We start from the raw sequence: 12,388 nt of genomic DNA on the forward strand, positions 1-12,388 counted from the left end.
GCCTAAAACCGACTCGATCGTATCGGGATGGATCGACACATCGGCTCCCTTCTCCCGGACGGGCGCTTGGGCTGGGGCTGGGGAAGTTTTTCCCTTTAAATCCTTCCAGGGATTTTTACAGTCTCGGCGCCAATGACCCTCCTTCCCACACCCGTAACAACTGCTCTTGGCTTGGGGAGGGCGATTCCCCTCCTGATGCCATTCCTTTTTGGCAGGAGCTGCTGGCCTTGCCTCATGCACCTTTCCCTTTGAGGAAGGCACATCCCTACTCTTGTTGTTCCTGTTACTTATCGTGAGCTGATCAAGTACTACGTCCTCCGTGGAGCGGGGGTTAGTGGGGTCAAACCATGCTTTGGCCTGCTCCCTCACCTGTGGCAAGCAATTGGCGGCCAGACACCGGAACCAATGAGCCCTTTGGTCATCATTTAGCCCGTTCCGGTCCGGTCCTCCCAGGCAGCTGCGCCGATACACTGGCCACAACCTTCCGGCGAAAACCCATGGGGGTTCTCCCTCTAGCTGTACCGTCCGTTCCAATCGGAGGAACGGAGTTCCGTCACCCTCCCCTATAATCTCCAGGATCTCGTCCCGTACTTCCTCATACATCTTGCGCCCTCTCTTGCTCTCGTCAGGGAGACACTGGAGGAGCGAGCTGTCCAGGGAGAACAGGAGCATTTTGGACAGTTCGGCCCCGTCGCAGTCATTAACTGCTGCGGTTTGCTCCACGTCCCTAAAATGCACGGAGGGATCTCCTGACTCGGAGAGTTTTGGGATGTTACTGATCATTTCCCTTTGCTGTCGTGCGCTGTGGGGCATTATGATCTGATTTACGAGGGGTCCGTCCTCGCCATTCGCTTGGTCCGGACCGAGCCTTCGGTGTCGAGCGGGACACATCGGTGCCGGCTTCAACTCGACTACCTGGGGCTGTTCTACCTCAGGAATCTCTTCGTCTAACTCCACCGTTTCCTTCCCCGCAGTCCAAGACTCGGTATAGGCGGGAGGTGCTGAGGGCTCGGGGGTTGGTACCCTAACTGCCTCCTGTGGAATTGGTCCTTTTGATTCCTTGGCTAACAGTAACTGGCTTGCTGGTGGGTTTATGAGACACACCAAGCCGTTTGCCTTTGCTAGGGCCATTCTCAGGTCCTCTAGCTCCCTGTGGCAAGCGCTATGATCGATGTTCTCAGACCTATCCTCCATGGCCATCTTATATGCTGCCCTAGCCCCCAAAATTCTTTCCTCCTGTGTCGCTATCTGTTTAGCTAGGCGGAAACACCTCTCTTTCATTCTACCTTCACTGGCCTTGGCCTCAATGACCTGACATTCCAAATACTCTATCCTGGTCTCATGGCGGTGAGTTACAGATTGGCGTTCCTGATTCAGCGCGTTAAGCGATTTAATCAGTTTCTGACCTCCCGCAACCCTTTCCTCTACTTCTGTCAGTAGCCCTTTAATCTGGGCTGTCTGTGCTACAACGACCTGGTCCAAAAGCTGAACTTGCTTCTTGTAGCACATCAGCCAGGCTGCCTTTTCTACTGATTTCTTATGCTCTTTGCTTTCTGTCCACTTGATAGCTGCGACCAGCGGGTGCCTATCCCTTAATAGGTCAGATATCCACTGTTTTGTAAGGTTTACCTTCCCAAAAACATAATCCGCTATTCTCTCATCCATCACATTTCGTTTATTCAGACCTTGATCTAACACACTGCATCCCTGCTGCCAAGGTCCTGCCGCGGTCGCCATCTCTGTAGGGGGTTTCTCTTGCTCTTTCTGGTCTCCTACCAGGCTTCGTGCAATAATTACCCTTGAGTGGTTCGACCCACTCTTCCCTACGGTTCTAGACCTTGGACTTAGGTGCAGGGAACTGGAGTGCAGAGAAAACAACTCAATAGACCAGGTTGAACAACACAAAATGGAGGCTTTTATTATAAAACAGTTTGCAGCATTGTAAAATACATGTCATAAGCACAGATAAAATTAACTACAATCATGCACATATCTATAAACTTAACTCTATAGAAATGGGGAACACACGGCACGTCGTAAAAGGGGGAACACATTACGATTTCCCTTAAACCCCTCCCCTAGACCTAAACTAAGTTTCGACTTGAGGAACTCGGAATCATGCTCACCACTTTCAGATTCACAAAAAAGGGGGTTAGCAGCCTTTTGGCACAGCTTTCCGTCGTCACGTGGATTTGGAAACTTCTGGCGCAGCTTGTTTTTCTCTCAGGAGATGGAGCAGCAGATACAGTCTCGATGAGCGCTCGTCATGACTGAATCCGTTACCGGCGGGACTTTAAGAACTGGATGCCCATGGAAGACTCAGTCACCGATGCGACGTTGCAGAGCTGCACAGGGAAAACTCCTGGTCGAATGGTATGTTGAGGCCCTGGAGGGCTAGGCCCGGAGTGTCCTTTTATTTCTCCCTCCGGCCTGGCTCGTCGGTTTTCCTGAGGGTGTCTTCTCCTTCGGCCTGGGTCGTCGATGATCTCCCGACAAAAGTACCCGGGCCACCCTCGTCGTCTTCCCGTTGTGGCCGAGCCTTGCCTGGCCGAACACCGACCACGCTGCCTTAACCGAAGAGTCCGTCCCGAAAGGTGAATCTGAAGCGAAGCGCCGAAGCGTACTCCCAAGCATTGAAGAAATGAAAACCGAAGTGAAGTCCCTGATGGACCTTTCAATCCACAGTTATACCTTGTTGGGACAGTCTTATCTCCCGCCAAATCATAGTCCAGTCTTTGTAATATTTTTGGCGGGCAGAAATCTCTGCAGGGGCGCTTTGTCTTGTAACGGGAGCCGGTGATAGCTTAACTGGCCTTCCTGGCCGATAATGTCTTTTACTTTGTCACCGTAGCTCGGTTCGTATATTGATCGGTCTGGAGATTGCCCTTGATGGCTGTTAAATGTTTTTTCCTTTGTACAGTAAATGGGTTTAAGTGTTCATTCAAAAGTCCGCCCATTTCTTGATGGGCCCCATCCTGTTACCTGAAACTGTCTTGTACTTAGAATCCAATTAATATGTATGCTCAGTTCCCTGAGTTTCATTTTCCCGATACTGGCTTTTGCGGGCTTACTGTCCTCAATCCACAAGCCTGTCTGGCTTGCAGTAACAGAAATCAAATGGTCCCAGAAACTGATCACGAGGTCCGGCGGCCATTTTGTATGCCCTTTTTATCAAAGGTTTTTCTGTACAAGCTTCTTTTGGTCAATAAAACTGTTTTATTAACCCTGTTTTGTTGCGTGATGAAATTACTGAAAATTTCGAATCTTACCGCATGGGTGTGATTTAGAGTCAAGCTCCCTCTGCACTTTAACATCAAACACTCCCAGAACAGGTACAGCACGGGTTAGATACAGAGTAAAGCACCCTCTACATTGTCCCATCAAATATTCCCAGGGCAGGTACTGCACAGGTTACATACAGAGTAAATCTCCCACTACACTGTCGCATCAAAGACTCCTGGAGCAGGTGGAGCACAACTTAGATTCAGCGTACTGCTCACTCTACACCATCCCATCAAACACTCCCAGGGCAGCTAAATCACGGGTTCGATACAGAGTAAAACGCCTTCTACGCTGTCCCCTCAAACACTCCCAGGGCAGGTACAGCACAGGTTAGATAGAGAGTAAAGTTCTCTCTACACTGTCCCATCAAACACTCCCAGGGCAGGTGCAGCACAGGTTAGATACAGAGTAATGCTCCCCCTACACTGTCCCATCAAACACTCGCAGGGCAGGTAGAGCCTGTATTACATACAGAGTAAAGCTCCCTCTACACTGTCCCATCAAACAATCCCATGGCAGGTACAGCATGCGTTAGATGCAGAGTAAAGCTCCCTCTACACTGTTCCATCATACAATGCCAGGGCAGGTACAGCACGACATAGATTCAGAGTAACGCTGCCTCTAAGCTCTCACATGAAACACTCCCAGGGCAGCTAAAGCATGTGTTAGATACAGAGTAACAATCCTTCTACGCTGTCCCATCAAACACTCGCATGGCAGGTACTGCACGGGTTAGATACAGAGTAAAATTCCCTCTACACTGTCCAATGACACACACCAAGGGCAGGTGCAGCACAGGTTAGATAGAGAGTAAAGCTCCCTCTACGCTGTCCCATCAAACACTCCAAGGGTAGGTACAGCATGGGTTAGATATAGGGTCAAGCTCCCTCTACACTGTCCAGTCAAACGCTCCCAAGACAGGTACAGCTTCGGTTAGATGGAGATTAATGCTCCCTCGGCACTGTCCCATCAAACACTCCCAGAACAGGTACAGCACGGGGTAGATACAGAGTAAAGCTTCATCTACATTCTCCCAGCAAACACTCCCAGGGTAGGTACAGCACGGGTTACATACAGAGTAAAGCTCCCTCTGCACTGTCCCATCAAACACTCCCAGAAAAGGTACAGCACGTGTTAGATACAGAGTAAACTCCCTCTACACTGTCCCATCAAACACTCGCAGGACACGTACAGCACGGGTTAGATAACGAGTAAAGCTCCCTCTACACTGTCCCATCAAACACTCCCAGCGCAGGTACACCACGGGTTAGATACAGAGTAAAGCATCATCTACACTGTCTCATCAAACACTGCCAGGGCAGCTGGAGCACAACTTAGATTCAGAGTAAAGCTCCCTCTATACTGTCCCATCAAACACTCCCAGGGCAGGAAAAGCACAGTTTAGATACAGAGTAAAACTCTTCTACGCTGTCCCATCAAACACTCCCAGGGCAGGTGCAGCACAGGTTAGATACTAAATAAAGCTCCCTCTACACTGTCCCATTAAACACACCCAGAACAGGTGCAGCATGGGTTAGATACAGAGTAAAGCTCCCTCTACACTGTCCCATCAAACACTCCCAGGGCAGGTACAGCACTGGTTATATACAGAGTAAATCTCCCTCTACACTGTCCCATCAAACACTCCTAGGGCAGGTACAGCATGAGTTAGAAACAGAGTAAAGCTCCATCTGCATTGTCCCATCAAACACTCCCAGGGCAGGTATAGCACAGCTTAGATACAGAGTAAAGCTCCCTCTACACTGCCCCACGAAACACTCCCATGGCAGGTACAGCACGGGTTGGAGACAGAGTAAAGCTCACTCTACACTGTCCCATCAAACACTCCCAGGGCAGTTACAAAATGCTTTAGATACAGAGTAAAGCTCCCTCTACACTGTCAAATCAAACACACCCAGGGGAGGTACAGCACGTTTCAGATACAGAGTAAAGCTCCATCTGCACTGTCCCATCAAACACTCCCTGGGCAGCTACAGCACGTGTTAGATACAGAGTGTACCTCCCTCTACATTGTCCCATCAAACACTCCCAGGGGGGGTACAGCACGGGTTAGATAGAGAGTAAAGCGCCCTCTACACTGTCTGACCAAACACTCCCAGGGCAGGTAGAGCATGGGTTAGATACAGAGTAAAGCTCCCTCTAAACTGTCCCATCAAACACTCCCAGAATAGGTACAGCACGGGGTAGATACAGAGTAAAGCTCCCATTTCACTGCCCCATCAAACACTCCCAGCGCACGTACAGCACGGGTTAGATACAGAGTCAAGCTCCCTCTACACTGTCCCATCAAACACTCTCAAAACAGGTACAGCACGGGTTAGATACAGAGTAAAGCTCCCTCTACACTGTCCCATCCAACACGCCTGGGGAAGGAACAGAATGTGTAAGAAACAGAGTAAAGCTCCCTCTAAAATTTCCCATCAAACACTCCCAGGACAGGTAAAGCAAAGCTGAGATACAGAGTAAAGCTCCCTCTACACTGTCCCATCAAACACTCCCAGGGCAGGTACAGCAGGGGTTAGATACAGAGTAAAGCTCCGTCTACACTGTCCCATCAAACACTCACAGGGCATGTGGAGCATGGATTAGATAGAGAGTAAAACTCCCTCTACACTGTCCCATCAATTACTCCCAGGGCACCTACAGCACGGGTTAGAAACAGAGTAAAGCATCCTCTAAACTGTCCCATCAAACACTCCCAGGGCAGGTAGAGCAGGAATTAGATACAGAGTAAAGCTCCCTCTAAATTGTCCCATGAAACACTACAAGGGCAGGTGCAGCAAAGGTTAGATAAAGAGTAAAGCTCCCACTACACTGCCCCATCAAAATCTCCCAGGGCAGGTGCAGCACGGGTTAGATACAGAGAAAAGCTCCCTCTACACTCTCCCATCAAACACCACCAGGACAGGTAGAGCATGGGTTAGATGCAGTTTAAAGCTCCATCTGCAATGTTCAATCAAACACTCCCAGGGCAGGTACAGCCTGGATTAGATACAGAGAAAAGCTCCCTCTACAGTGTCCCATCAAACGCTCCCAGGACAGGTACAGCATCGGTTAGATACAGAGTAAAACTCCCTCTGCACTGTCCCTCAAACACTCACAGAACAGGTACAGCATGCGGTAGATACAGAGTAAAGCTTCCTCTACACTGTCGCATCAAATACTCCCAGGGCAGGTTCACAACGCATTAGATACAGAGTAAAGCTCCCTCTACACTGTCCCATCAATCACACCCAGAACAGGTACATCACGGGTTAGACACAGAGTAAAGCACCATCTACACTGTCCCATCTTACACTCCCAGGGCAGGTACAGCAGGGGTTAGATACAGAGTAAAGCTCCCTCTACACTGTCCCATCAAACACTCGAAGGGCAGGTGCAGCATGGTTTAGATACAGATTAAAGCTCCCTCTACACTGTCCCATCAAACACTCCCATGGCAGGTACAGCACGGGTTAGATACAGAGTAAAATTCCTTCTACACTGTCCAAACAAACACACCCTGGGCAGGTGCAGCACAGCTTAGATACAGAGTAAAGCTCCGTGTACACAGTCTTATCAAACACTCCCAGGGCAGGTACAGCACGGTTTAGATACAGAGTAAAGCTCCCTCTACACTGTCCCATCAATCACTCCCACAACAGTTACAGCCCGGGTTACATACAGAGTAAATCTCCCTCTACACTGTCCCATCAAACACTGCTTGGTCGGGTAGAACATGAGTTAGCTACAGAGTAAAGCTCCCTCTGCACTGTTCCATCAATCACTCCCAGAAAAGGTACAGCATGGGTTAGATATCGAGTAAAGCTCCATATATACTGTCCCATCAGACACTTCCAAGGCTGGTACAGCACAGGTTAGATAGAGAGTAAATCTTCCTCTACACTGTCCCATCAATCACTCGCAGGGCGGATACAGCAGGGGTTAGATACAGAGTAAAGGTCCTTCTACACTGTCGCACCAAACACTCCCAAGGTAGGCACAACACGGATTACATACAGAGTAACGTTCCCTCTACACTGTCCCATCAATCACTCCCAGAAAAGGTACAGCATGGGTTAGATATAGAGTAAAGCTCCATATATGCTGTCCCATCAGACACTTCCAAGGCTGGTACAGCACAGGTTAGATAGAGAGTAAATCTTCCTCTACACTGTCCCATCAAACACTCCCAGGGTAGGTAAAGCACAGGTTAGATACAGAGTATAGCTCCCTCGACACTGTCCCATCAATCACTCGCAGGGCGGGTACAGCAGGGGTTAGATACAGAGTAAAGGTCCTTCTACACTGTCGCACCAAACACTCCCATGGTAGGCACAACACGGATTACATACAGAGTAACGTTCCCTCTACACTGTCCCATCAAACTCTCCCAGGGCAGGTACAGCACAGGTTAGATACAGAGTAAAGCTCCCTCTACACTGTCTCATCAAGCACTCCCAGGGCAGGTACATCACGGGTTAGATGCAGAGAAAAGCTCCCTCTACACTTTCCTAACAAACACGCACATGGCAGGTACAGCACGGGTTAGAGATAGGTTAAATCTCCCTCTACACAGTCCCATCAAACACTTCCAAGGCAGATACAGCACAGGTTACTGACAGAGTAATGCACCCTCTACACTGTCCTATCAAACACACCCAGTTCAGTTACAGCATGGGTTAGATACAGTGTAAAGTTCCCTCTACACTGTCGCATCAAACACTTCCAGGGCAGGCGCAGCATGTGTTAGATACAGAGTAAAGCTCCCTCTTAACTGTCCCTTCAAACAGTCCCAGGGCAGATGCAGCACGGGTTAGATACAGAGTAAATCTCCCTCTACACTGACCCATCAAGCACTCCCAGGGCAGGTACAGCATGGTTTAGATAGAGAGTAAAGCTCCCTCTACACTGTCCCATCAAATACTCCCAGGGCAGGTATAGCACAGCTTAGATACAGAGTAACGCTGCCTCTACACTGTCCCATCAAACACTCGCAGGTCAAGTAGAAAATGGGTTAGATACAGCGTAAAGCTCCCTCTACACTGTCTCATCAAACACTCCCAGGGCAGGTACAGCATGGGTTAGATACAGAGTAAATCTACCCCTACGCTGTCCCATCACTCACTGCCAGGTCAGGTAAAGCACGGGGTAGATATAGAGTAAAGCTCATTCTATGCTGTCCCATCAAACACTCACATGGCAAGTACAGCACGGGCTAGATACAGAGTATAATTCCCTCTACAATGTCCAATCAAACACACACAGGGCAGGTACAGAACAGGTTAGATACAGAGTAAAACTCCCTCTACACTGGCCCATCGAACACCCCCAGGGCAGGTACAGCATGGGTTAGATACAGAGTCAGCTGCCTCTACACTGTCTCATCAAACACTCCCAGGGGAGGTACAGCACGTTTCAAATACTGAGTAAAGCTCCCTCTACACTGTCCCATCAAACACTCCCAGGGAAGGTACAGCACGGGTTAGATACAGAGTAAAGCGTCCTCTAGACTGTCACACCAAACACTCCCAGGGCAGGTACAGCATGGATTATATACAGAGTAAAAGCTCCCTCTTCACTGTCCCTTCAAACACTCCCAGGGAAGGTACAGCATGGGTTAGATACAGAGTAAAGCTCCCTCTTCACTGTCCCTTCAAACAGTGCCAGGGAAGGTACAGCACGGGTTAGATACAGAGTAAAGCGCCCTCTAGAGGTATAAGAGGAGGGGGTGTCGCAATATTAATTAAGGAGTCAATTACTGCAGTAAGGAGGGATGATATATCAGCAGGGTCCTCTAATGAGGCCATATGGGTGGAGCTTAAAAACAAAAAGGGGGCAAGCACTTTGCTGGGAGTGTACTATAGGCCTCCAAACAGTCAGGGGGAGATAGAGGAACAGATATGTCGGCAAATCTCAGAGAAATGTGCAAATAATAGGGTAATAATAATGGGGGATTTCAACTTCCCCAATATTAACTGGGATAGTCAGAGTGTGAAAGGCTCAGAAGGTGTGGAATTCTTAAAGTGCATCCAGGAGAGCTTTTTGAGCCAGCATGTAGAAAGTCCTACAAGAGAGGGGGCGGGACTGGACCTAATTCTAGGGAATGTGGCCGGCCAAGTGGAAAAAGTGCTAGTAGGTGAGCACTTTGGTGATAGTGACCATAATATGGTAAGATTTAAGGTGGTCATGGAAAAGGACAGGGATGGGCCGGAAATAAAGGTTCTAAATTGGGGGAAGGCCGATTTTAATAGGATAAGGCAGGATCTGGCCAAAATGGACTGGGATCAGCTACTTGTAGGAAAATCCGCATCGGAGCAATGGGAGGCTTTCAGAAGGGAGATTGAGATCATACAATGGCAACATGTTCCCGTAAAGGTCAAGAGTGGTTCCAAAAACCACAGGGAACCTTGGATGTCAGGGGATATACGAGAATGGATTAGGAAAAAAAGGAGGGCTTTTGGTAGATACAAAAGGCTAAAGATGGAGGAAGCCCTAGAGGAGTACAAAAAGTGCAGGGGAATACTTAAAAAAGAAATTAGGAGATCAAGGAGGGGCCATGAAATAACACTGGCGAGCAAAATAAAGGAAAATCCTAAGATGTTTTAAAAGTATATTAAGGGTAAGAGGATAACTAGGGAAAAAATAGGGCCCATTAGGGACAAAAGTGGCAATCTGTGTGTGGAGCCGGAAGATGTAGGAGGGGTTCTAAATGAATTTTTTGCATCTGTTTGCACTATGGAGAAGGACGATGTAGACATAGAAATAGGGCGGGGGGACTGTGATATGCTCGAACATATTAACATCGAGAGGGAGGAGGTATTGGCGGTTTTAGCTGGCCTAAAAATGGATAAATCCCCTGGCCCGGATGAAATGTATCCCAGGCTGCTGTGTGAGGCAAAGGAAGAGATTGCGGGGGCTCTAACACATATATTCAGGACCTCTCTGGCCACAGGGGATGTGCCAGAGGACTGGAGAACCGCTAGTGTAGTACCATTATTTAAGAAGGGTAGTAGGGAAAAACCGGGGAACTACAGGCCAGTGAGCCTAACATCAGTGGTAGGAAAATTATTGGAAAAAATTCTGAGGGACAAAATTTGTCTCCACTTGGAGAGACAAGGATTAATCAGGGATAGTCAACATGGCTTTGTCAAGGGAAGATCATGTCTGACTAATTTGATTGAACTTTTTGAGGGGGTGACTAGGTGTGTGGATGAGGGTAACGCAGTGGATGTGGTATACATGGATTTCAGTAAGGCCTTCGATAAAGTCCCGCACAGGAGACTGGTCAAGAAGGTAAGAGCCCATGGAATCCAGGGTGCCTAGGCACATTGGATACAAAACTGGCTTAGTGGCAGAAGGCAGAGGGTGATGGTCGAAGGTTGTTTTTGTGACTGGAGGCCTGTGGCCAGTGGGGTACCACAGGGATCGGTGCTGGGTCCCTTGCTGTTTGTGGTCTACATTAATGACTTGGATATGTAAGTAAAAGGTATGATCAGTAAGTTCGCGGATGATACAAAAATTGGTAGGGTGGTAAATAGCGAGGAGGGTAGCCTCAGTCTGCAGGACGATATAGATGGGTTGGTCAGATGGGCGGAACTGTGGCAAATGGAATTTAACCCGGAAAAGTGCGAGGTGATGCACTTTGGGGGGACTAACAAGGCAAGGGAATACACAATGAATGGAAAGACCCTAGGCAAGACGGAGGGTCAGAGGGATCTGGGTGTGCAAGTACACAGATCCCTGAAGGCGGCGGAACAGGTGGATAAGGTGGTAAAAAAGGCATATGGGATGCTTGCCTTCATTAGCCGAGGCATTGAATATAAGAGCAAGGACGTTATGATGGAGCTGTATAAAACACTGGTTAGGCCACAGCTGGAATACTGTGTGCAGTTCTGGTCGCCACACTACAGGAAGGATGTGATCGCGTTAGAGAGGGTGCAGAGGAGGTTCACCAGGATGTTACCAGGGCTGGAGCGCTTCAACTATGAAGAGAGACTGGGCAGATTGGGTTTGTTTTCCTTGGAGCAGAGGAGGCTGAGGGGGGACATGATTGAGGTGTACAAAATTATGAGGGGCATAGATAGGATGGATGCTGAGGAGCTTTTTCCCTTAGTAGAGGGGTCAATAAATAGGGGGCATAGGTTCAAGGTAAAGGGCGGGAGGTTTAGAGGGGATTTGAGAAAGAACTTTTTCACCCAGAGGGTGGCTGGAGTCTGGAACTCACTGCCTGAAAGGGTTGTGGAGGCAGAAACCCTCACAACATTTAAGAAGCATTTGGATGAGCACTTGAAATGCCACAGCATACAAGGCTACGGACCAAATGCTAGAATATGGGATTAGATTAGACAGGGCTTGATGGCCGGCGCGGACACGATGGGCCGAAGGGCCTCTATCCGTGCTGTATTACTCTATGACTCTATGACTCTATGACTCTAAGGTACAGCATGGGTTAGATACAGAGTAAAGCTCCCTCTTCACTGTCCCTTCAAACACTCCCAGGGCAGGTACAGCATGGATTAGATACAGAGTAAAGCTCCCTCTATACTGTCCCATCAAACACTCCCAAGGTTGGTACAGCACAGGTTAGATAGAGAGTAAAGCTCCCTTTACACTGTCCCACCAAACACTCCTAGGGCAGGTATAGCACAGTTTAGATGCAGAGTAAAGCTCCTTCGACACTGTCCCATCAAACACTCCCAGTGCAGGTACAGCACAGGTTAGATACAGAGTAAAGCACCCTCTAAGCTGTCACATCAAACACTCCCAGGGCAGGTAGAGCATGGGTTAGATACTCTGTTAAGCTCCATCTGCATTGTCCCATCAAACACTCCCAGGACAGGTACAGCACGGGTTAGATACAAAGTAAAGCTCCCTCTTCACTCTCCCTTCAAACACTCCCAGGGCAGGTACAGCACGGTTTAGATACAGAGTAAAGCTCCCTCTATACTGTCCCATCAAACACTCCCAAGGCTGGTACAGCACCGGTTAGATAGATAGTAAAGCTCCCTCTACACTGACCCATCAAACACTCCCAGGGCAGATGCAGCAGGAGTTATGTACAGAGTAAAGGTCCATCTACACTGTCGCACCAAACACTCCCATG

At 48.8% G+C, this 12,388-nt stretch overlaps 1 pseudogene; it reads left to right on the forward strand.

Moving 5' to 3' along the window:
- The first annotated feature begins 4,100 nt into the window (after positions 1–4,100).
- On the forward strand, positions 4,101–12,151 carry LOC147119917 (uncharacterized; annotated as a pseudogene).
- The last annotated feature ends 237 nt before the right edge of the window (positions 12,152–12,388 follow it).

This window comes from Somniosus microcephalus, chromosome 4 (assembly GCF_052327205.1).
Source record: "Somniosus microcephalus isolate GS21.2 chromosome 4, FLI_Smic_1.0, whole genome shotgun sequence".
NCBI lineage: Eukaryota > Metazoa > Chordata > Chondrichthyes > Squaliformes > Somniosidae > Somniosus > Somniosus microcephalus.